The sequence below is a fragment of the Saccopteryx leptura genome, chromosome 3 (assembly GCF_036850995.1).
Source record: "Saccopteryx leptura isolate mSacLep1 chromosome 3, mSacLep1_pri_phased_curated, whole genome shotgun sequence".
NCBI lineage: Eukaryota > Metazoa > Chordata > Mammalia > Chiroptera > Emballonuridae > Saccopteryx > Saccopteryx leptura.
Window position 1 is genome coordinate 133,041,766 of NC_089505.1, and position 26,269 is coordinate 133,068,034.

The 26,269-nt window shown below is 41.6% G+C and overlaps 1 protein-coding gene across 8 annotated transcripts in view; it reads left to right on the forward strand.

Moving 5' to 3' along the window:
- The window catches only part of FGGY (FGGY carbohydrate kinase domain containing), a 450,547-nt gene that overhangs the window by 186,573 nt on the left and 237,705 nt on the right, over nucleotides 1-26,269 (forward strand). The window lies entirely within an intron of this gene.

Sequence of the window (26,269 nt, forward strand, 5' to 3'; positions counted from 1 at the left end):
GCCAGTGTGGGTTGAAGCCACAAGTCAGATGTATAGTCAGAATTCAAGCAAAACAGTCAGGTGCCAGACTGAGAATATAGAGCCAGCAAGTTTAGACAACTCTTGAGGAATTTGGTAGGGAGGGAGAGAAAGAAAAACAGGGCAAGTGGCTAGAGGAGAAAGAATAGTTGAAAGTGGGCAGAGTTTTCTGTAGCTTGGTTGGCTGCTTGAAGGTAGGAAAGACTTGCTTGATCAGGTCTAATTTTGGAGGAGAAAGTTCAAGTGAGTGATGGGTTGAGGATACCAGAGAGAGAAGGGAGAATCAGCACTCTGAGTTTCCAGAGAAGGCAGGAGGGACTGGCTTCTGGAAAGGAGTGGGAACATAGCCACTCTATTTAATAGGAAGAAGATGGGAACAGACCTGGGGAGGATCGTCTGCTCCAAAATGGGAAGTTGGGGGGAGCTCCCTTCAGGTAGCTTCTGTTTTCTATGTGAAGTAGGTGAGGAGGGTGTAGGGGAGTCAAAAGTTTGAGCAGAGTGGAAAAGATTTAAACAGAGAACAGGGGGCACAGTGATCAGAGAAAACTTGGAGGATTGTTGAATGATGTTGAGAGCCTTGTTGAGGGGCTGTTATGAAATTATTAGTCTGCCCGTTGTGTGATTTTCTCCAGCAGTGCTCAGCATTCTGGTTGCAAGGCCATAGGAGGGAGTCGCTCATTGTTGTTTTGGTAACCACCGTGAATAGTAGCACCACCAGTTCTGCAAGCCCTTGGCACCTCCTTCTCTTTGATCCCCCACATCTACTCAGTTACCGAGTGCTGTCAGTTTCATTTATGCTCCAGTTATCTCTGTAATCCATGTACTTTCTCTGCCTTAAATGCTACCTTGTCTTTGCTCCTGTAATCTTCCACCTGGATTTATTATTCAGCAGCCTTCTCACACTTCTCACTGAATGGAAATTTGCTTTCTCCAATCCATTCTGCACACTGCAGCCAGCATGAGCTTTCTATAATGAAAATCTAGTAGTGTGACTTTCCTGCATAAATCTTCCCAAGTCTTCCATTGCTCTTGGGGCACAAAACACAAGCCTGATTCTCCACCTTGATCTCCGTTCTCTAGTCTACAGCCCATCTTTCAGTTCTCTGCATGTGACAGCCTGTCCTCACCACAGGGCCTGCTGTTACGGTCTTTCTGTCTTGCCTCCAGTGTCAAGTTCATGTTCTAATGGCAGAAGAAGTACAAGGACAAAGGACAGAGTGTGCATGTTAACTGAATCTTATTCTATTTCGGAATCTCATCTCTGACACCTCACCCTGTCACTTCTGCCTACATCTCACTGGCCAGAATCGTATCACCTGAATACCACCATCTGTAAGGGAAGCTGGAAAAGATAAAGTTTTTCACGGATCACATTGTAGCCTTCAATACAATTAGAGCTACATTATTAAGAAGGAAGGGGAGGGTGTGTGCTAAGTAGGCAACTTCGAGTCTTTACCATAAGACCCCAAGAAGCCATTTTCCAGGTGAAGAATTGGATGAAGGGTATTGCTGGTAAAGTAACGGTGTAAGTAAAGGCTCAGAACTGAGTAATGTGGTGTTGGCAGGGAAGAAGTTGCCAGAACACTAAGTTTGGGATAGGAAAAGGAAGAGGTGAAGCTGAAGAAATGAGCAGGGACCACATTATAGTGCAATGCTGAGTTGCTTAAACTTTATCCTGTGTGTTCCTGTTCTCTAAATGGGATTTTATGCCCCAAGTAATGTCAAGCAAGGTGGTCTATTGGGTATGGAATGAAAATTTATCATTTCTATTTATCTTTATTTTATTTTTAATTAGCAATGATAAACTTCACTAGCTAAAATACTGTGCCACTGCACAATGTTGTTTATTTATTTCATTCTATTTTATGTATGTTTTATGATATGCACCTACAGTTGCATGCATAACACTTATAAATTCAATAGCACAAATATGTATGCAAACAATAAATATTTATATTGGGAATCCATGTTAAAGACTTTTGTGGTGGCATGCACAATGAAAATGTTTAGAAACCATTATATTAGGCACCAAGAAACTGTTGAAATACTTTAAACCAGGAAATGTCGTGGTCCAGTTTGACCATTATTTTCTTTTAGAATCTAAAGTTCTTCAGATTTTTTTTTTATATAACTTTGGAATGTTAGCACTTGGAAAGGAACACAGAGAACATCTACTTTATTTTATAAGGAAGACAACTGCAGCCCAGGAAAGTTAAATAATTAGGGACAATCTCTGAATTAGTCTGAGCAGAGCTGGGCTCTAACCTAGATTTTGTCTCCGAGTGGTCTTTTATTTGTTTTTCCTGCACAGTTCTTCTCTCTCTCTGAATGCTCATCTTTCTTGGGCAGTTACTCTCCTCATCAAAACCGTGGCCATGTGGAGTCAAGGTGGGAGTAGAAGTGTCGAATAAACATGTGTCCCAACAATACAGAGTGCTGTGAGAGCAGATTACCTGTTTAGCCTTAGTATAACTTCCGGTTGACAACTGTCAACTTCTCGGTTGTCTGAAGGTACAGATCCCCCTAGGTTCCATTTTCATGATGCAAAAACCACTGACAGTTGAGTTCATTAGAAAGACTTTTTTTGACATTGTGTTTGCAAAGCCTACAGCCTAAGAGGTTGAATAGAACAGATATCTGACTTGGGAGGAGAGAGACTTTCCAGAGGGTGCACTGCTCCAGTTCATCTCAGCTCTGTGCATTTGAAGAAACACATGTTCCCATGAGAATGTGCTTGTGTTTGGATATATTTCACAAAGAGTATCTTGTAAAACTTGATAGAGAAAAAGATCTGATTTATAGAATACTATTTCCTGATGCTGTGAATACTAAGTCTATGTTAACTACTTGGCCAATGTAATTGATTTATTTCCTCATGCCTTCATTAGCCCAGCTATGCAAGAATGAGAAGAACAAGGATTCTCTGATAACCAGATGGTGAAAAAGATCTGTACTCTCCCGGGTATATTCAGCTATTCAGAAAATTCAGTTTATAGGAGTACAGACCAAGGGTTAGATGTCTCCAGATGAATGTGTTTGTCAAGTTGATGATCATGTTTACCAAGATCCTTTTATCACCAGCTGAGTCCTCTTTTAATGGCTTAGGTCACCCTGGAATTATTTCAAAAAACCAGCCTGATGTTATAACCTCCTGTGGGCTTGCCAGACACAAATCTAAAGTGAAGTCTGTAGTCTGCCTGGTAGCAAAACTTCAACCTCAAGCTCAATTATATGAATCATGAACAAATGTTTTCATATTTGAGCAAGGTCTTACCCCTGCAAAAATGACCATTTATTTAACAGTCAGAACCTGGTACACTCACGCACGTGCAAGTGCACACACACACACACACACACAATTTTTTTGGATATAGAATCTTGAGTACATTTGCCAAAAGGGGAAATTATATGTGAATATATATAAATGGGAATTATATATATATAAATAAAAGAGAATTTTATGTATCTGAAATTGTTTGTATATGGGTATATTCACACACATATATAGTAGTTACAGGACCTGTTAAGAAATTTCTGATTTATCTGGCAATCCTGCATAGTCTGTGAGATTTCGTTGGGGTATTGAAATAGTGCCATTTCTGGGGCATTCTAACGGCTAATGAGCACAAGAAAGAACGCAGTATATACCATATATTTTATGAGTATTTCTGAATAAACATATATATGACTAGAGTTCCTGATTTTTATTACTTAGAATAGAAGCTGTTACTGTAATAAAATCTCAGATGACAGTGGTTCAAATAAGAGAATTTATTTTTCTTGGACCAGGGCTGGTACTTTATCTGAATGGATTAAAAGATACAGGCTTTCAGCTGGTTTTCTGCCATTTATAAGGTTTTGTCTGCATGACTGCAGGAAGATCCATTTCAGCCTCAGGAAGGAATAAAGAGGAAGGTGAACATATGTTCCTCTCCTTTAAGTTCATGAACCGGTAATTATCTACATTCTTACTCTCATTCTATTGACCAGAACCTTTTAATTATCTAATTATTACAAAAGTTGATTCTGGAAAAATAATTAATTTTTTCCTTTCTGGGCCTCCATTTTCTTCTCTGTAAATGGAGGGGATTTTATTCCATCAGCTGTTTTCAAACTGGAGCATGTATAGGAGCATCTGAGGGCTTCCCAAAGCACTGGTTACCAGGCCCGACGTAATGTTTCTGGCTCAGAAGATCTGAAGTGGGGCTCGAGCCCTGGCAGTTCCCACAAGTCCCCCGGTGACAATCCCCAGGCATACTTTGAAACCTCCTGAAGTAGATGGTTCCTTAGATTTCTTCCAGCTGTTGCACACTGGTGTGTCAGTGACATGGCTAGCTTCATTGGTCTGTGTTTGTGGGTGATCAAAAATACCACTACTTTCTATAGTGGCTTCTCAACAGCGTTGGCCAAATTTGTTGGTTATCCAGGAAAATTCTCAACATGAATGGAGGAAGACACTGATTAAAATTGCTCCTTTATGTATTTGTTTGCTCAACAGATATTTACTGAGCATTCCATGTGCCAGGCAGTGTGTTGGGTACTGAGATAGGGCATGACTGAGACTTACCTGGCCTCGTTTGTGATGTGCATGTAGACTCTGAGAAAACACTATCCTTTTACAGTCATTACTGAATGGTAAGTACAGGATCTATGAGAGTAAAATACCTTTCTGTGGAATTTGTAATTATCGCTTCACATTTTACCTAAATGGGCTTGCTTTCTTCTGTGGTCTTAATAAATTGTCTCCTTTTCTGTATCTAGTTTGATTTGTGTTCTTTGCTTTTTGAAGTATTTCTAGTGTGCCAGCTCAGTAAGTGGCATTTTTATTGAATTTTTGCCAACCTAAACGTTGCCTTCCTGTCCTAGATAAAACTTTGGCTTTGTTCAAAATTTGCATTTGCATTTCTTAGCAGATAGTGACAGTTTAAATCAACAGCATGAGCAAAAACCCTTGTCCAAAACAATTCTCTCACTATTATTTCAATGTCAGTGACATGAGAAGTCCTAGGGAGATGATTTCAAATAGTCACCTTCACCCCCTCCTTCACCTCTCACAATTTGGCTTTTTTTTAACAGTAATAGATGAAGGATGCAGGGTCCTTGAAGGGAGGATGTCTATTATAAAAAGAGAAGAAGAGTAAAGAGTGTACTACCAATAAAGGTTATCATGTGTTGAGTGTGCATTATGGGCCAGGGACTGTTGCCAAGCATTTTACATAAACTGTCAGGTAAACCAATGAAATACAAGTCCAGTAATTTTCTCCCATTTACAGGTATGGAAATCAGGCTCACAGAGGTTAGGAAACTGGCCCACAGCCTCACAGTTATTTAGTAGAGGAACAGGGATTCAAAACTAGGCCTGTCTGACTTCAAAAGCTCGTGCTTTTTATCAGTAAGTCACACCCCCACTCATTTTAGTCCATGTATTTTTCATGGGGATAGTGCTGAATCATTTGGCTTACTGGTTTTCTGACTCATCTCAGTGACGAAGGCCAAACTCGATGTATCTTCTGCACTCTCCTGTGTATCCTCTTTCTTTCTGCCCTTTTTTCAAGTATAGTCCACCAACTCCGTCATTTTTTCCCCTTTCCACTGGCCTTAAAGGGATAGCTTCTTATAGACCATCTCTGTAATACAGCAGACGTCTGGTAAGTTTTCCAGGGAGTGAAAGTACATTTGTTCAGGACGATAATGTTTATTTGAAAAGGATGTTCAATCACAGATGTGACTTTTTTATGAGCCTCATTCTGTATCCCTGTGATTAGAAAAAATGCTTCAGTAAGTAATGCCTCCATGAAAGTCATTATCACATGCATTATTTTTAAAGATTTGGCAATAAAAAGCACTCCAACTATTGATAATCCATAATTAATAGGAAGCAAATAATATGTTTTAAAATAAAAGTCACCATGATAGTGATGAGAATATTGGCTTTTATTTATTTATTTTTGCAATTCAGACTTATAAAAGATAGGTTATCCATCACTATGTCTATCCATCAGTAAATCACTGAGGAATAGGTAAACACGTTAACCTGGGGATTCAGTTTTTCTTTTTTTATTGGCAAAGACATGATTCTACTCTTCAAAAGAAAGAGTGGTTTTATTTTTTAAGCTCATTAAGATGGTTCAAAAAGTCTTGGCTAGCAAACACCTTTTTAAAAAATCAATTTTTCAATAATTTAGAGTGAATCAGACTCGTATAGTTACATTTCTCTTAAGGGGGATATGCTTTCAAAATGACTAGAGGCAGCTTTATAGGTCCTGAGAAAATATGCTTGAAAAGGTCTTTTGATTTGTTATAAACCCCAAAGCTTTGACAGAGTGGGGCAGGGCTAGGATCAACTTGCCAACCTCATCACTAGCTCATGCTCCATAACTAGTGGCACAGAGAATGCTAAATGCCCACCTCATCTACATAATCTTATCCTTTTCTTAACACAATTCAGACTTTTTATTAACACAGCTCCTTAAAGACTACATTTCCCAGCTTCCTTTTCAGCTTTGTTTGTTTATCTGAGTTTTAGCCAATAAGATATAAGCAGAAGTGTCCTGTGGAAGTCCTGAGAAGTCTGCTTTAAAAGGAGTGGGGGTGTTGGGGGCGGTCATATTTTCTCTTCCTGCCCACCTGCATCAGGTAGGTTGGCTGGAGTTCTTGCAGCCATTTTTGATGGGGAAGACAGGGATGGCAGAACAGTGGGCTTTTGTGGCTGTGCTATACCAGCCTTGGGTTTTCTATCTCTGGACTCCTTTACATGAGGGAGAAATGTGAAGAAATAATGTTATGAATCAAAAGGAAGGACAACTTTGGAGTCTAGCAGACTCAGGGAGACTTAGGGCATACTGGGTTAATATTGGTGGAGTCAGGACATGAAGAAGCCATGCAGATGTGGTCGGATTTGAGTCTATAGTAGGTAAGTTAGGCTGCTTTCTCCCTCCTGCTGTTTGTGTGTCCCAGGCTTAATTCTTTGAATATATTCTGTGCTGACCTGCTTTAATACCTACACAAATGCTCATCTCTCTCCTGGCCACGCCTCCCTAGTGTCGCTTCCTGGGTAAGTTCTGCTCATCCTTCCGGTCTCAGTGACGTGCAGGAACACTCTCCTGAGTAGATCACATCTCAATTGTATACCCTCTGTGTATGGTAGAACCCATCCAAGTGGAAGACTTGGTTCTAAAGTCAGTACATACTGTGAAAATTTTGGCAGCCAGAATTATCCTTGGAAATCCTTTAGGAAGCTCACTCCACAGTGGAATGTGACAAACCGATTTGGGCAATCATTCAATATTTACTTTTTTCTTTCCTTGAGATACTGGATTATATTAGGGTCTAGGTTGTATAAGAAAAAAGTGCAGATCACATACAGCCAAGTAAGCCACACACCCTAAGAACTGTTAGCTAGGTAGGTCATGCTGTGAATGGCACCACCTGAAGTTGTTCAGTGCACATGGACTGTACACAGTGGGCTTGTTACAATCCTATGTAACAAAAGGAGATATGCATATGGTAAGAAATTAAGAACTTAAGCTAATTCAGGAAAGAACTGATTTACATCCCACTGTGAGGCTGGGCTTCCTAAGTGAGGTGGTGAAATAAATTACTTGCATTATTTATATTGTTTAATTTCTGTCTGCATCTCTTTTGTTTGCTTCCTGAATTTAGTGTGCAGTTGAATTTGTGTGTCAGATCTATGCAGACCACGAATCTTTTGTGTTTTCTTTTGTAACACTCATCATGTGAATTTTTCATGGATTGCTTATTCATGGGTGTAAGGCTCCTGCCAGGTTATACATTCCACGAGGACGGGCCCATGTCTATCTCTTTCCCGACTGTGGCCCCACGACCAACACAGTACCTGGCACAGTTTTCCTGAGCAGTTCCATTCCAAACACCGGTGTGGCTTTCCACTCTCCTTGCTTTCTCAGTGTGGAGATCTGTAGCTGCTGAGGCTCTGGATTAATTAAGGCTGGGATGGAGATAAAACTTTCCTGGGCTGGTGGTGCTACACTCAGTGCTACAGAAGCCCCTGATACTGATGATTATCCAGAGACACTTGATATATCTAAGGGCCTAAGGAGCTCTGGACTACTTCAGCTCATTACCGCCTCATTGAGCATCCCCTCCCCCCATACTCTCTTCGCAGTTCTCACTGCCAGCCCCAAGCCCCAGTGCTCTTCCTCAGCCTGACTTTGATTGAGGCCCTTTCATAAATGAACTTCTCTGAAACATGATCTTGAACATATGTCAGTGTTGGTTTCTGAAAAGGCTAGCTGGTAACAACAGCATCATCTTTATAATTCTATTTTTGAAAAGCGTCTAGAAGTAAAAGCAACTAAAGGCAAAGGAAGCAGAATTTTTCTGGCTGATTTAACACAATTGAAATCCTACTTTATATGCTAGTCTGTTACGTTCAATTTTAAGGAAACATTATTACATATTCATATTTCCATTTTTTCCATGATGGCCTTTAGAAACATAATTACAATAACAGTATAATATTTTGTTAAATGATCTTATATTTTTAAAACTTCTATCAAGATTGGACACAAATCTTCTCACTTTTTCCCTTAAAATATAAATATTATGATATAAAAGCATATAAAAACACTGTAAGCAATCTCCTTATTTTTGTCTATTTCTTGTTTTTATACTTTTCAAATTTATTATGGGGTTTTTTCAGGGTAAATTTAGTTGCTTGTTAGCTTTCTTCACAGTTAACTTAGGATTCAGGTTGCATAGGATTGTTAAATCGATTACCATTCATCATTCTACTTTCTAACTTGTAAAATTCTCTTGTTGCTAAAACCTTTTCTTATATTTCTGGCATTACAAGTTTATATCTTTTAAAAGAAATACCCCTCTACCTTGTACCCTTTAGGATTGCTACTATCAAAAAAAACAAATAGCAAGTGGTGAGGATGTAGAGAAATTGTGCACTGTTGGTAGGATAGCACATATACTAAAATTGGAAAACAGTATGATGATTCCTCAAAAAAAAAATTGAGGGGGGGAGAGAGAGACAGAGAGAGAGAGAGGGTCAGACAGAGACAGACAGGATGAGAGAGAGATGAGAAGCATCAACTTATAATTATGGCACCTTAGTTGTTCATTGATTGCTTTCTCATATGTGCCTTTTCTGGGGGTTTCCAAATGAGCCAGTGACCCCTTGCTCAAGCCAGCAGCCTTGGGCTCAAGCCATCGACCATGGGTTTCAAGCCAGTGATCTTTGGGCTCAAACCAGCAACCATGGAGTTATGTCTATGATCCCAAGCTCAAGCAAGTGACCCCCAGATTCATGCTGGTGAGCCCACACTTAAGCCGGCAACCTTGGGGTTTTGAACCTGGGTCCTCAGCATCCCAAGCTGATGCTCTATCCACTGTACCACTGCCTGACCAAGCTCTCAAAAAATTAAAAATAGAATTTTCATATGATTTAGCAATTTATTTCTGGGTATGTACACCCCAAAGAACTGAAAGCAGGGACTTGAAGAGATGTGTACACTCTTATTCATAGCAGCACTATTCCCAATAGTCAAGTGCCCAACAACCGATGGATGGATAAACAAAATATGGCACATACATATAATGGAATACTATTCAGCCTTAAGAAGGAAAGAATTTCTGACAAAAACTAAAATATTATGAACCTTGAAGATATATTAAGGGAAATAAACCAATTGCAAAGGGACAATTCTATATGAGTCCACTTATATAAGGTACCTAGAGTAGACAAATTCAGAGCAACAAAAATTAGAATAGTGGTTTTCAGGGGCTGGTGGGAGGGGAGAATGGGGAGTTATTGTTTAATGGGCATAGAGTTTCATTTTTGCAAGATGAAAAGAGTTCTGGAAATGAATGGTGGTAATGTTTGCACAACCATCCAAATGTACTTCATGCACACTGAACTAAAATGGTAAAGATGTAAATTTAGCCCTGGCCAGTTGGCTCAGTGGTAGAGTGCCAGCCCGGCATGTGGATGTCCCAGGTTCAATTCCTGGTCGGGGCACACAGGAGAAATGACCGTCTATTTCACCACCCCTACCCCTCTTGCTTCTCTCTCTTTCTCTCTTTTCTCCTCTTCTCCTGCAGCCATGAGTCAATTGAGCAAGTTGTTCCCAGGTGCTGAGGATGGCTCCATGGCCTCGGCCTCAGGCACTAAAAAAAAAGGCTCCGGTTGCAACAGAGCAAGGGCCTCAGAAGGGCAGAGCACCGCCCTTTAGTGGGCTTCCCTGCTGGATCCCATCTGGGCGCATGCAGGAATCTGTCTCTGCCTCCCCTCCTCTCACTAAATGATAAAAATATAAATAAAAATTTTTCTAAAAAGATGTTAAATTTTGTTATGTTTGTTTAACCGCAATTTTTTTTTTTTTCCTTTTTCTTAAGCTGGAAACAGGGAGAGACAGTCAGACAGACTCCCGCATGCGCCCGACCGGGATCCACCCGGCATGCCCACCAGGGGCAACGCTCTGTCCACCAGGGGGCGATGCTCTGCCCATCCTGGGCGTCGCCATATTGCTACCAGAGCCACTCTAGCGCCTGAGGCGGAGGCCACAGAGCCATGCCCAGCGCCCGGGCCATCTTTGCTCCAATGGAGCCTTGGCTGCGGGAGGGGAAGAGAGAGACAGAGAGGAAGGCGCGGCGGAGGGGTGGAGAAGCAAATGGGCGCTTTTCCTGTGTGCCCTGGCCGGAAATCGAACCCGGGTCCTCCGCACACTAGGCCGACGCTCTACCGCTGAGCCAACCGGCCAGGGCTGCAATTTTTAAAAATGCAGGAAATCCCCCTTTATTTTTATTTTACTGCCATCGTGAAAGAAAGAAAACTAATTAATATGTTCAGTCTGTAACCTGAAATAGAAGTCTATTATTTCCTATTTTACAGGAAGCCTTTTTGAAGTTAAATGACTTTGCCCTGGTCACAGAGCTAAGTCATCTGCAGGTGAATCTCTTCCCTGCTGAGATACGTAGATCAATTTAATTCATTCTTCCAATAACCAACAAATACTCACTGAGTGTCTCCTTTGTTTCAGCACCTGTGAAGGTAGCAGTGAGTAAGAAAGCTAAGCTTACATGTATTACGCGTATTACATGACAGGGTGAGGTGGTGATTCCATATAGTTAGCGAGTACATACATAACAAGACAATGGCAACTATTGATATGTGTTACCGTGGAAATAAAATTCTGGCAGAAACATGGTGGAAAGACTTTTGAGTTGAGATCTCATCCTGGAGATGGTTACAGCAATATGAACATATATACACAGGTGTTCTTGGCAAAAGAAACAGCCTGTGTAAAAGCCCAAGGAGAGGGGTAAGCTTGGCAAGTCTAAGTAAAAAGATGAATTTAGCAGAATGTAGTCAGAGAGGAGAATAGCAAGAGATGGGGTAAGAGATTTTTAAAATGTGGGGCCTCATGAGCCAGGGATGCAGACATCCTAAGTTCTCCTACAGGTAAGAAAGCCACTGAATGACATTTGGAAGGGAAATGATGTGATGATGATTTAGCTTTTTAACATAGAGTTGGTTTTCACCAAGTATTTAGCATAGAACAGGTGCTGGATAGATAGATACCAGAAATGCAAAATTGAGCAGACACTGTTGCTTACAAAGAAGTTATAGTATGGTAAGGAGGAAAGAACAGCACCAGTATAACATATAGCCCACAGGCCCTGGCCATTTGGCTCAGAGGTAGAATGTTGCCAGGCATATGGATTTCCTGGGTTTAATTCCTAGTCAGGGCACACAGGAGAAGTGACCATCTGCTTCTCCACCCCTCTCCTTCTCCCATCTCTCACTCTATCTCCCTCTTCCCCTCCCACAGCCATGGCTCAGTTGGAGCAAGTTTGCCCTGGGCACTGAGGATGGCTCCATGGCCTTGCCTCAGGTGCTAACATGGCTCAGTTGCTGAGCAATGGAGCAACAGCCCCATATGGGCAGAGCATTGCCCAGTAGGGGTATTGTGGGTAGATCCCGGTCAGAGTGCATGTGGGAGTCTGTCTCTCTGCCTCCCTGCTTCTCACTTAAGGGAAAAATATATATATGTTATATAATATATAATAATATATAATATATAACATACAATATATAATATATGTAATATATATAATATATAATACAATACAATATAACATAATATAAATTATATATATATATGTGTGGCCCACAGCATGCACTCTGGAATTAGGATTTTTAGGAAACAAAAATATCCGTGATCAAATTCAATTGGAGATTCACATTTTACATTCCTTGGAGATTCTCGGTGCATACCAGCACATTAAATTCCAAGAATTATTGCAGTATAGAAACCTGTTTAACTTAATTCAGTTTGGCATTCCCGAAACTTATTTGCACCAAGAGCTTTTTTTAAATAACAGCTTTGAATAGCTTTTTTAACTTACTGGATGTGAAACACTCTGGGCAACACTAAATTAAGAAAATATGAAAACTAAGTTATGCAGCAGGGATGAAGGAGATGTGAGGAGATGTAGCACAGTTCAGGGTGCAGAGGGGGCCTGCATTCAGGATGGCCTTCCTGGAGCAGGTGACCCCTGAGTGGCTTCCTGAGGGTGAGTAGAGGTTCGTCCATGTGAAGATTCAGGGGAGGCTATTCCACAGAGAAAGAACAGCCTGAACATGGACATGGAAACCCAAAGAGTCACATTACTGTCCTAGGAAAATATAGATTTACAAATTTCAAGCAGGAAGAGGATATTTGCTTATTTTGTACCTTAGGGTAAACAGTTGTTTTCAAATAGAGACAGAGTAGGATGCAATTTTCCTAACCTGGATTTAACGTGAACTGCCGATTTCTGTTGTCCAGCCAAGCCAGCCCCAGTTCTTTGTTGCCACAGTCTGCCTGTCCAGCCCTCACCAGTTTCCCTTTCGCACCTCCTCTTCCCTGCCTGCACTTTTTGTGCCTGCCTGTCTGGGGAAGGCACTTTACAGCCTTGCACTGTCCACCAGTGTGGATTTCCTGATACTACCAACAGCTCTGTGGGCACTGCTGTTTGTGTCTTCACATTGTTTCTGAATATTCTCACATTGCCACCCCGTTTCCCCTTCTACATTCTTCTAGGTTCACCTTTACATCTTGTGCAAGGCAGCATAATTAGAGGATGTCACATTTTTCTGCAGGAGACAATCTCACACACAAGCAGGACGCAGGGGACCAGAAAGGTTCTCAATGCCAGAGGGTCTCCCTCCTGTACACTAGTCCCTTCCATTTCAAAGAATCAAGGTTCTTCTTTTTTTTTTTTCTGCAGTGAGAAGCAGGAAGGCAGAGAGACAGACTCCTACTTGCACCCAACCAGGATCCACCCGGCATGCCCACTAGGGGATGATGCTCTGCCTATCTGGGGTATTGCTCCATTGCAACCGGAGCCATTCTAGCACTTGAGGCGAAGGCCATGGAGCCATCCTCACTGCCCCACCCCCGCCCTGGGCCAACATTGCTCCAATGAAGCCTTGGCTGCAGGAGGGGAAGAGAGTGAGAGAGAGAAAGTGAGAAAGGAGAGGAGGAAGAATAGAGAAGCAGATGGACGCTTCTCCTGTGTGCCCTGACTGGAGTCAAACCCAGGGCATCCACACATCTGGCCGACACTCTACCACTGAGCCAACTGGCCAGGGCTGAGGATCAGGGTTCTTTATGTGAGTTATTTTTTCTTCATTATTATTCGGTGATTAATAAAAATAGCCCCCACTCATTTAGTGCTTACTGTGTACCTGACACTGTACTTTATATTTTCATTTCATTTTCAAACCCATCCAGTGTGTGTTATTAACTCTGCTTTACAAGTGAGGAGAGGTTGTCTATGACCATACCACCCTGAATGTACCTGGTCGACCTCGGAAGCTAAGCAGGGTTGGGCTGGGTTAGTACTTGGATGGCAAACAAATGAGAAGCAGGCTGGAGAGGAACTTCCCAAGGTCTTTCAGCTAATCAGAGAATTGGTCTTCATTGAAGCCTCAGGCGCAGTTGTCAAGGACACACATCCATAATGCCGTTAGATGCTCTCACTGTAAACATTTCTTTTCTGGAGATTTTGCACTTATATCTCCTTGTCTCTCAGGGAGCTTTAAAAATAAGGATTTTAGGGCCCAACTCTATAAATATTAAATAGAAGTCAGGGGTGGGGCCAGAAAGTAGTACTTTCTCATCAAAATCACCTGGTGGGCCATTACTTCCCCTGCCCCTGAGTTTCTGCTTCCTCGGGTCTAGAGGGGCCTGAGACATGAATCTCTAACAAGCTCCCGGGGGTTGTTCATGCTACTCCTTGGGGAACCCACTCTGATAACCCTGGTCTAATACAGCTGGTAAAAATGGAAGAAACAGCAAAATGATAAGAGCAGGAGAGGTTGCCTTAGGAAACTGAATGCTAATATTTTCTTTTCATTTCTTTTTTAAGCCCTTGAGGTTTTATTTGGTTCTGACCAAACATTTTAATGAAGAATTAGAAAGGGAGGTATATTGGAGTGGGATTTGGAATTGATACCGACAGCTGGTATCAAATCCCAACTTCACCTCTGAGGAAGGCTCTGAGTTTCAGGTTCCTCCGCTGATTGCTGCCTTCCGGGCATTTCATAAATGGAGTTCTGCTCTTCCTCTCTTCCCGTTCCCCTTCCCTCAGGGAAAGAATTGTGAAAATTCAGAAGCTTTTCTTTTAGGCTTGAGCTGAGGAGATTATTCGAGCTATAGAAGCTAGCTTTCTAGCGAGCTGTTGTATGAATCATTTTGTGAATTATTTAGGCCTGGACTAGCTGGCTTCTCTGCTGCTGCCTCTTCCGAGCCTCTGTTGTTCCCCACAGGCTATGTGAGGCAGGACCTCGGGCTCCTGCAGCCCCTGCCGGATCTTCTGCTGGCTCATGGCCTTGAGGCAAGTGATCCCAGCCTTCCTTTAGAGAATAAGGGTTTCTTAGGGACAGAATTTGCTGGCACATTTGGAAAGTGGTCACTCTCTCAGAAGGAGAGGATAGAGCTAATAGTTATACCTGGGTTTTGAGAGCTCAGTGTTTCCATTCAATAGCTAAAAGAATGGAAATGGTCTTTACAAATAGGGCAACTGAACCCCAACTCCTATCCAGCTATTTATTTGAAGTGTGATTCAGACAAGTTGCAAGGCCATCCTGTCCTTTGGCTTCTTCTGCTGTATTATGGGGATGACCTTCCCTCCCTTTGGGATTAGTAAGAGTTTAATTGAGACAAGAGCTATAAAGTACAGTGTGTTGTACCCTGCTTAGATCCCATCTGGTATTTAGTACAACATAGTCCTCCTCTCCCTGATACCAGTTGCTTCATGTAACTTCCTGTCTATGAGAAAGCAGAAAAGGACAATGAAGAATATTTACACAGAGTCAGTTAAATGCCATGCAGTGTGCTGGGCTCCTTTACATTCATCGCCTCATTCATTCTTCACAGCATTCTTTCTATGTCCTATTCTTCCCAACTTATATAAGGAGAAATAGAGCAATTACATAACCCAAGGTCTTAGAGCTGGCCAATGCTGGGCTGGATCTGGACTCACGTGTGCCTGAAATAAACACTTGGGCTCCTTCCACCCTGTCTCCAAGGGGGTGGAAGAGCATTTATCTAGGGAAGGAGATTCAGGTGGTTTCAGGTTTGAATATTGGGCTAAAGGAAAGTGTTTATCCTTTACCTTGTTTTTCTAGGTCCTTGAGGATGTGAGTTACTGGTCTGGAGGGTATTAAAGTCCTATTTATGGCTTCCTCTGTTAAAGTGAGTGATAACAGAGGTAGCATTCCTAAATCCCTCAAATAAGTGGTGATGGCATGGGGGCAAAGGATACAATCAAAGATGTTCTCTGCAGTATTATTTATAATATGAATCATGAGAAATGACACTGTTGTTTTTCCTGAGCCCCTGAAAACAATGAGAATTAATAAATGTCCCCATGCTTTGTGTAAGTAAGCCAGGAAATGGTTTAGTGCAAAGATTCATCTTTCTCCATATGACTTTGATAAGACTCATGGGTTCCTCCCTTGTATACTTATGACAAGGGCAGATGCAGACCCTCCAAATTCCCATTCTTTGCTTGTGAATGATCAGCTGAACTACTTGTCCCCACTGATCAATTAGAAACAAAATGCTTGTTAACCAGACTTTGGTTCAGATTCTGTTCAGAATCCAGGTCCCTGAATTTTGGCCCTTCCCCTCAGCTTGAGTAGTTTATAGCCCTCCTTAAGGATCCTGTATTACTTGGGGTTCTCCAGAAAAACAGACCAATAGGGTATGGTATACATCAGTGGTCCCCAACCTTTTTTGGGCCACGGACCGGTTTAATGTCAGAAAATATTTTCACGGACCGGCCTTTAGGGTGGGACGGATAAATGCACAAAATAAAAATATGCGACCGGTGTAAAAACTGTGGCATTTTTAAATATAATTGTCAAACTTATGAGACAAGCATCAAGAGTGAGTCTTAGACGAATGTAACAGAGGGAATTCTGGTCATTTTTTAAAAATAAAACATCGTTCAGACTTAAATATAAATAAAATGGAAATAATGTAAGTTATTTATTCTTTCTCTGCGGACCGGTACCGGTCCGCGGCCTGGGAGTTGGGGACCACTGGTATACATTATTATGAATCAGCTCATGTGATTATGGAGGCTGGCAAATCCCAAGATCTGCAGGGTGAATCAGCAAGCTGGAGATCCAGGAGAGCTGATGGTATAGTTCTAGTCCTCAGGCTGACAGGCTTGAGTCCCAGGAAGAGCTGTTGTCTCCATTCAAGTTTAAAGGCAGGAAGAAGTCCAGTACCAGTTCAAAGGTCATCAGGAGGGATTCTTTTTCACAGAGATGGAGGGCTGGAAGAGGTGTCAGCCTTTTTGTTCTATTCAGGCCTTCACCTGATTGGATGAGGCCCACCCACATTAGAGAGAGCAATCTGCTTTACTCAGTCTACTGATTTTAGTATTACTCTTATCCCAAAACACCCTTATAAAGATACCCAAGATATTGCTTGACCAACTATCTGGACACCTTGTGGCCCAGTCAAGGTGACACAAAATTAACCATTACATGTTCTTCCTTCAAAAAGGACCAGCCTCCTCAAGTTAAAACATTCTCTTATCTACAATCCAATCACACTCTTTCATCCCATTTCCCCACACTTTTTTCTAGCCTTGTTTACTCTCTATCAAAAAAAAAAGAAAGAAAGAAAGAAAGAAAATGCAAAGTTCTTTTTAACTCTTTAGATACTTGCAGATCTTACAATAATCCTTTCTAAGTCTCTCTTTGCTAACTCTGGATTTTTTGTTAGTTTGGGAGAGACAAACTGAGTGTCTAATACAAGGGTCGGGAACCTATGGCTCCTGAGTCAGATGTGGCTCTTTTTTTTTTTTTTTTTTTTTTCATTTTTCTGAAGCTGGAAACAGGGAGAGACAGTCAGACAGACTCCCGCATGCGCCCGACCGGGATCCACCCGGCACACCCACCAGGGGCGACGCTCTGCCCACCAGGGGGCAATGCTCTGCCAGATGTGGCTCTTTTGATGACTGCATCTGGCTCGCAGACAAATCTTTAATAAAAAAAAAAAAATAACGTTAAAAATATAAAACATTCTCATGTATTACAATCCATTCATTTCCTACCATTCATGTTCATGGTTGCGGGTGGCAGGAGCCAATCACAGCAGCTGTCCTCCGGGACAACACCAAATTTTTATTGGATAATGCGTAACATACACGGGTCGTTGTATGGCTCTTACAGAATTACAAATATGTGGGCCCTGGCCGGTTGGCTCAGTGGTAGAGCGTCGGCCTGGCATGCAAGGGGTCCTGGGTTCGATTCCCTGCCAGGGCACACAGGAGAAGTGCCCATCTGCTTCTCCACCCCTCCCCCTCTCCTTCCTCTCTGTCTCTCTCTTCCCCTCCCGCAGCCAAGGCTCCATTGGAGCAAAGATGGCCCGGGCGCTGGGGATGGCTCCTTGGCCTCTGCCCCAGGCACTAGAGTGGCTCTGGTCGCAACAGAGCGATGCCCCGGAGGGGCAGAGCGTCGCCCCCTGGTGGGCAGAGCGTTGCCCCCTGGTGGGCATGCCGGGTGGATCCCGGTCGGGCACATGCGGGAGTCGGTCTGACTGTCTCTCCCCGTTTCCAGCTTCGGAAAAATACAAAAAAAAAAAAAAAATATGTGGCCTTCATGGCTCTCTCAGCCAAAAAAGTTTCCCGACCCTTGGTCTAATACTAAGGGGTTGGTTAAATAGTATGACACATCTCAATTTTCAAAAAAAATGTATACTATACTCATTGATGATTAAAGATATCTATGACATACCATTGAATTAGAAAGGTAGACTCTAAAATTACACAATTAGGTTATCCCTTTTACATAAAATTAAATACATGTGTATCTTGATATTGTAGAAGGATATGCTCTAAATATATAGTTTCCAATACAGGGGTAGGCAAAAGTAGGTTTACAGTTGTGAGTATTCAAAGCACAGTTTATTCCTGTATTGTTATTTATTAATTATTGTAGTATGCATTTTTAAAAAATTTTTTAAAGATTTTATTTGTTGATTTTAGAGAGGAGAGAGAGAGAAAGGCGGGGTGGGGGTGGAGTGGTAGGGAGAAGCAGGAAGCACCAGTTCACAGGTGCATCTTCTATGTGCCTTGACCGGGCAAGCCCAGGGCTTCAAACCAGTAACCTCACCATTCCAGGTTGACGCTTTAGCCACTGCACCACCACAGGTCAGTGTAGTATGCATTTTTATTATAACTGTAAACCTACTTTTGCCCACCCCTGGATTTTAGTGAGTTATCTCTGGGAAGAGAAAAGATAAAGGAAAAGTTATTTTCTCCTATCTTTCTGTATTGTTTGAATTATCTGTAATAAGTTCTATTGCTTTCTAGCCTGAAGAAAAACCACAATGCATACTAGTTTCATAGTCTTGATTTTTGTTTTTTGAAGTCAATTCTAATCATAGAATCTAGGGCCTGGTAGACTATCCTCATGGTTGTCTGTCCTTGATCACCTTCCAGAGGCTGTACAATCTCAAAAATCTGTCCTGGAAACGGCTCCAAAAGGAGTCCTGCATAATTAATTCAGTTGTTTCTCCTCCCCTCTAAAGGCACTAAAACCTGTTGGATATTGGCTGCCTCTCTCTCTGCCTTTAGTGCTCCCTCTGGGAAATGTCCCTGTGGCTGTTGTGGAAGGATGAGGTGGCTGTTGACACTCTGGAGTTTGGGCCAGCCTTCCTTTTTTGTTTTGCCTAGGGTCTGTTCAGTCTCCCAGATCCTCTGTCCAAAAAAAATGGGACTTTAAAAATGGAGAAATCAGATTTTGTTTCATTTATAAAGCTTGAAGCTTCCGTCTTCTTATCCCTGGAGCATTTTCCCCTAAGTCTGTAAAAGTCTCCTGTCCCCCCTACACACTGGATGACTTAGATGGAAACTTAAATGACATTGAGTTAGAGCATCATTTTTGGAATCTTTCCTTGCTAAATTCCCATGGCAACATGGCTAAGGGCTTCAGGGGTTTTATTCCAACATCTTGGCTGTATGCCAAGCTGGCAAATTCCACTCCCACCTTGGGTACTGCAGTGCCAGTGTCCTCCTTCACCCAGGATGAGGTCATGGTCTGTGTGGTTAGATAGTGGACACTTTCTGCTTCTTAGTTTTTCAGCTCTATACTTCCACCCCTTCCTTCTGTAATCTCCAGATTGACAGATGCATTATGGATTAAGTTCTAGATTTAAACCTCTTCCTCAGCCTCCTCCACCCCCCATATCTGGACGGCCCCCTCAGATGTCTGGACTAGGACACCCATCCCTTTGGGCATTTCTTTCTCTACTTGAACCAGATCATATTTATATATTAAGTTTTTGTGAAAGTTGGCATTTGGAAACAAAAGCTCTGGTCCTTGGGAAAAAGTTCTAAAAACATAGCCACATTCCATTTCTTTATATATTTAAGATTTTTCTGGGCTTTGGTGATAAAAGAATCTAACATCTTAGGATAAACAACAATAGTAAACTTGCTTTTCATGCTCTGTATTTTTTGTAATCAACTATTGGGACACAGCAGCTATTAAACCACAAGGAAGTTCTTCATAGCAGCCTCTCGTTGCCCAGTTGAGTTCTCTAGGCAGCCCCCTTTCCTTTATGTATGGATATATTAAGTTAGTATCTACAAATTACTTCCCTTTCAGGGATCTCAAACACAAAGACCCTGGTGTTTTGAATATTATCTCTGTGCTGTTGAGTTTTGCCTACTAAACCTGACTGAAGGGACACATTGTTGTCTGCTTTCCATATTCGGTCTGATAAATGGTTGTCAGGACAACGGCATAGAAGGTGGAGGGTCATTGATAACCATATGAATTCTTTAAACAAACATGACCAGAGGAAATTCCAGTGTGTGCTTGAAAGTAGTAAAAGAAGAGGCACGATTTCAGACAGGTCTTTCCTTTACAAACTTGATGTTCCCTTTAAAAATTAATTACAGTTGGAGCTGTTCATACTTTTATTAAAAATCCTGAAAAAAGACGCTGCCTTGTTGAATAGAAAGGCTGTCATGTCATCCCAGCATAAGCTCTACTTTTATAGCACCTGCCTATATGCTCTTCACAAAGGTGCAGAGGAGGAAAGCACTGTGGTTCTCCATTCTCTCTTAGTAACAGATGTAGAGTAATCACCCAGCAAATATTGTAGGCGTGAATGATCTCAGGTTTATGAATTTATGACCTATACAGTATCTGCAAAGAAACGGAATTCAGAGATTTTTATTATCTTTTCCCAAGATCTTTAAAAGTTTGAGGATGGGGTGTGCACAGAATTAAAACCCAATTCATCCTGATGCCTAAGACCAACTCCTCGTTAGGTAGTACAGGACCTCACTGCAATAAGAGAAAGAAAAGAGAGAGAGAGAGAAAGAGAAAGAAAGGGAATAGGCATTTAAAAAAGAGAATATTTCTACAATAAAGTATATGCTTTTCAAAACAAGAATGGAACACGTTTACCGAAGGTAAAATAGTTGGGGAAAAAAGAAAAAATAGTATGTAATTTTGTATTCATTGAGAACAAGCAATTAATTCCGATCTCCAGGGGTGAATTTATGTCTAGCTTATTTGCACATAAAAGTACAAGATTGGCTTCATTTATATGAAAGTAAGACATCTGGTTGGGAAGTGAAAAATTTGGTCAATTACCTGAATCATGTTTGCTCTACATCAGGGGTAGTCAACCTTTTTATACCTACCACCCACTTTTGTATCTCTGTTAGTAGTAAAATTTTCTAACCGCCCACTGGTTCCACAGTAATGGTGATTTATAAAGTAGGGAAGTAACTTTACTTCATAAAATTTATAAAGCAGAGTTACAGCAAGTTAAAGCATATTATAATTACTTACCAAGTACTTTATGTCGGATTTTCGCTAAGTTTGACAGAATAAATTTTTATAAAACAACTTACTATAGTTAAATCTATCTTTTTATTTATACTTTGGTTGCTCCGCTCCCGCCCACCATGAAAGCTGGAATGCCCACTAGTGGGCGGTAGGGACCAGGTGGACTACCACTGGTCTAATGATCGAAAAGCCCCAGATGTCAGATCACCAGATGTTTGGCGTTGTGTGGTTAACACCAGACCCACTGACTGACATTTTCGCGTGAGAGCTTGCTTTTTGATTCGCCCATTGTTAAGAGACTGTTATCATTTTCTAAACCAGCAGTTTTCAAACAGCAGTCTAGACTAGAGACCAACACTGGCCCCTGGAAGAGTGTTCACTGGTGTGTGATAAAATGAGAGAATAAGGTCATGAAAGGAAATGTATTTAATTATATGGAAGTCCTTTATTTTGAGATGATCTCCTTCCTATCTTTTTAGTGATAATAAAACACTCTGCCAATCGATCTTGATTCTAGGGTTTGTTTTTTAATGAATCTGTGGGACTAAATCAAACATTGAGAAGCCCACGTCAGTGCCCAGTTTTAACTTTTTTTTATTGATTGATTTTAGAGAAAAAGAAAAAGGGGAAGAGAGAGAGAGAGAGACATCAATTTGTCATTCCGGTTATTTATGCGTTCACTGGTTGATTCTTGTATGTGTCCTGACAGGGGACCAAACCCTCAACCTTGGCCTATCAGGGAACGCTCAGACCAATTTAACTACCCACAGAGCTCCCAGTTTTCTTTACATGTTTTTTTTTTTTTTACTTGATTGTGAAAAACAAAACAGCACTATGAAGACCATTGATTTAAACTTGCTTAACATCTTCAACTCAATGACAGCTAAGATGTTTTCATATATTTCCTAAATGGGCCTACCTAAGCAGTAGGGGAACTCTCCCTGGCAGGACTCTCTGTGTGGGTCTTGAAAGCATTGGTCATCTTAACCATCAAGGCTGTTGCTTTCAAAATAATAACTTTTCCTTTTGAGACAAGCATTTGGTCCTTAAAATAACTCCAACGAAGACATTGTCTGCACTTTTAAAACATTTCACTCTGGAGAGGTGCCATAGAGATATGACCACAGGGAGACACCTTTTGTGCTAGAAAAGAATTCCGTCACTGTGAACATTTTAATGACTTTCACAGTTTCTGCCGTTTGCTGTCATGACCCCAAAAGCATATATGTCTACATGTTGTAACATCAAGGCTCTCTCCTCAAGTTTTATAAACTCAGCCAGAGTGAACTGAGTAACCACTCTGTGCCAGGTGTCATCCAACACATCAGGAACACTGAGTCATCATAACCATGATAATATATTTACCATGTGTATGCCACATGACCAACAGCATCCTAAAGTGCTTTATATGTGTTATCTTGTTTGATTCTCGTAACCACGTTGGGAGAAAAACAGCATCCTTATTACCTTTTTACAGGTCAGGAAACTGTAGCAGGGAAATTAAATCACTTGACCAAGCAAACAAACCCTGTGATTGGTAAAGCCAGGATCTCCATCCAAGCCTGCCCATCTCCTAACCTGAACTTCTGGGTGCTCAGCTAAACCACCTGCCTCCTACATCTACCAAAAGAGCTCTGCCCTCAAGGTGGTCATAATCTAAAGTAGAAGAGGAGGCACCAGGCAAAAAGCCACTATGTAGAACAGAATGATATAATTCCAAGGAACACGCTGTGGGATTGTGGAGGAAAGAGTGATTAATTATGATCTACCCAGGAAAGGCTCCTTGGAGGTGGCCTTAGGCTGGGTGAAAACAAAATAGAGCATCAGCAATTATCTAGAAAATTAGGTCACGGTGAGTGTCAACGTGGATGATTTCAAGCTAAAAAGACTTTGCTCTGAATAGTTCAGAATCCTGGAATCCACTGGGTTTTTGCCAACTCTCCTGTTCTCCCTGTGACTTAGAGCCCTGGTTTGGGTCAGTTTCCTGCTCTAGTTGAGGGTGGGTAGAGCAAGGCAGGGTCACAGCAGGGGGTGTGGAAAAGTGGAGGAATGCAGCCTCTGGTCAGGACCATTGGGGCTCAATCCCAGATTCTACTGCTCCAGCTGAGTGACCCCAGGGAAGGCACCTCATTCTCTGGGTTCAGTTTTCTGTACCGTAAAAGGAACACACTGAAGATGATGGTCTCTGTTTTAGAACCTGCCTAGGAAAGAAAGGAAGGAGCTAGAAAATTCGGCATGCTGGGATTTTATGTCATTGCACATGGCCCTCCACGAGAGCCTCCTACAAATGAAGCTGTCTTCCTTCTCTACCCACGACATTCAGCATGCACTTGAGATCATATCCCTGGCTCTAACATCTGCCTTTTCTACTCTATGTGGTATAGTAGGAAGATCTCAGACTTTTGAATCAGAGAATTCAGGATTGAAACCTTGTCCATGCCCCTCATCAGATAGGTGCCTTTGAACAAATTCTGTGATCTCTATGCTTTTTATTTCTGCAACTGTAACATAGTGATTCTAATACTAGACTCATAGGCTTGTTTATAGCATTGAAGGTGATAGCAACTGAAAAATGCCAAGAACAGTGATGGACACCTTGTGGGTTTTAATAAGTGGGCACTGTTACTATTATGATATTTATCTTCCTAAAACACAGGTTGTGTACACCAATTCTAGGCTCACCAATCTACAATAGTTAGCTGGTTGTTTGTTAGAACAAGTCCAAACCCCTTGGTCTGGTGTCTGTCCTGCCTTACTCAGACGTGGTGCTTTTCACCTATAAGTTAACCACCATCTACTTCTTGAATCAGTCTTGACCAGATAAGGAGAATTTGAGAGCCTTTATTTTACTGGATAATGATGTCTACAACATCTTACCTTCATAGCAGTGGGGTACCTAGTGAGAGACTTGGGCCTGCTGGTCAACCATTGTCTAGGCACAGGACTTGATACATTGCATTGTCCTCAAGTTAGAGAAATGAAAGTCTATCACTGGTGGGATTATATTAGGAAACACGATCCTTGTCTCAGTAGCATTCAAGAGTTACACTTAATCCAGTCTCTTTACTTTCCCAACTGATATTTAGCAACATGTGTGTGTGTAATCTTTCTAAGTTGATTGAACTGTGTCTTATGGTCTTCTCTTTTTAAAATAAATGTATGAATTCAGTTGAATGAACATTACTGAGAATTTATGTTCTAGACACGTCTGGGTGCTGGGAGAAATGAATACAGAGATAAATAAAATCTTCTTTGAGCTATTTTCATCTAGTCGGAAAGTGAGAAAAGAAACAGGGAAGAAAGAAAACAGCGTTAAGGTCGTTCAAAATTTGACTAAAAATACATGCAGTGTTTATTTATGAAACACCTACTGTAGGTTAGAATGCAAGGCCAGGATATAAAATATATATAAGACAGTCCAAATCACAAAAGAGCTTACCAAATATAATGGTTACAAGATATAATTCAGAAGAAGCATTGCATGGGAATAGTGTCTGCTAAAACTAAGCCCTGTGAGGGAAGCGTCCTTAGCCATCTTGTTCTTTAGTGCATTTTCAGCATTACAGTAATGGCTGGCACATAGTACGTTCTCAGTAAACATTTTTAAATAAACGATGAAGATATCATCAACAAGTTTTATGCTTAATCAATAATTCAAAACAATTAAATTCCTACTTAAAATGAGAGTATTTTTAGGAGGCATATGAAGGGAAATGAACAACTTAATGTTTCAGGACATGTCTTTGAACAGGCAGCAGAACATGTCAGGTTTGAGTTTTTCATTAATTTCTCTGATTGAGTGACTAGGTCCGGTCATGTGCAACTCCCATCCAGGAGCAAGAATTACTGGAATGTTTTTCAATCAGTCATGTATTCTAGGTCTAAAACTCTCTCAGGGATAACCTGCCCTAACGAACTGAGATCTGTAGAGGGAATTTAGGTACTGGGTATGAGTCAAGCCCCTACCTCTGTCAGTTCTCTTAAAAGTAAATATCAAGCCCGTCTGCTGGCAGCCATAGGCACATCACAGTCTTTCTTTTAGTGAGGATTCATGCTTCATGTAACCTTGGAGCTCCGTCATATTCAGGCCAGTTCTTAATCATCTTTGACATCACCCAGCACAAAGTATGCCTACTTGAAACAACAAACTCATGTAAACCACTGCGTGCTTTTTAAAATAAATCCAGCCTATGCTTAAGAGTTGCCCATTCTTGTTTTTGTTCTTTTTCCTCTAAACCAAATTGAAAGTGGACTCAGCCTGAAGGGACTCAGAGACCCTCTCTGCTGGCAGAGGGCAGAGGGTCACCTAGCACCGTCCTGGCCAATGTGATTGGCCTCTTGGCCTTGGCAAACATAAGCGGGGGCCGGTGCTCCAGTGCCAAGCCCGGAGGAACCAGGGTCGCATGCCACCCACGCCCGAACCTCTCTCTGACATTTCCGTGGGCTCTGAGCCAGCTCTCTCCCCCTGGGTTTTGTCTCATGTTTGTAAGAATACAAAGGAACACTGAACCTTCCAGTTAATACAACACCCCGCCCCCACCTCCCCCTTCCTGGAGAGGGTAACAGTTCTGTTGACCATTATAATGCATTTTCTGTCTCCCAGCAATCCACACAGTCATTAATTTCTGCTGCTGACATCAGGAAAGAGGATTATGTGTGTGTCTGAAACTGTTCCCAAAGTGCTCATTAGTCATAGATAATTGAAAAACTGGTAGGGGAAGATTTGGTGTAATAGTAGCCCCTGCCTGTGAAGGGGGACTGCAACCACCAGATAATTGCAGGCTCCAGTTTTTGACCGCTCACACGGAATCTGCCTTTCTGAGTGGGAATTCAGTGGCCATGAGCCCAAGAGCCCTCAGAGCAATTGCTTTTCTATACCCCAAGGTGAGA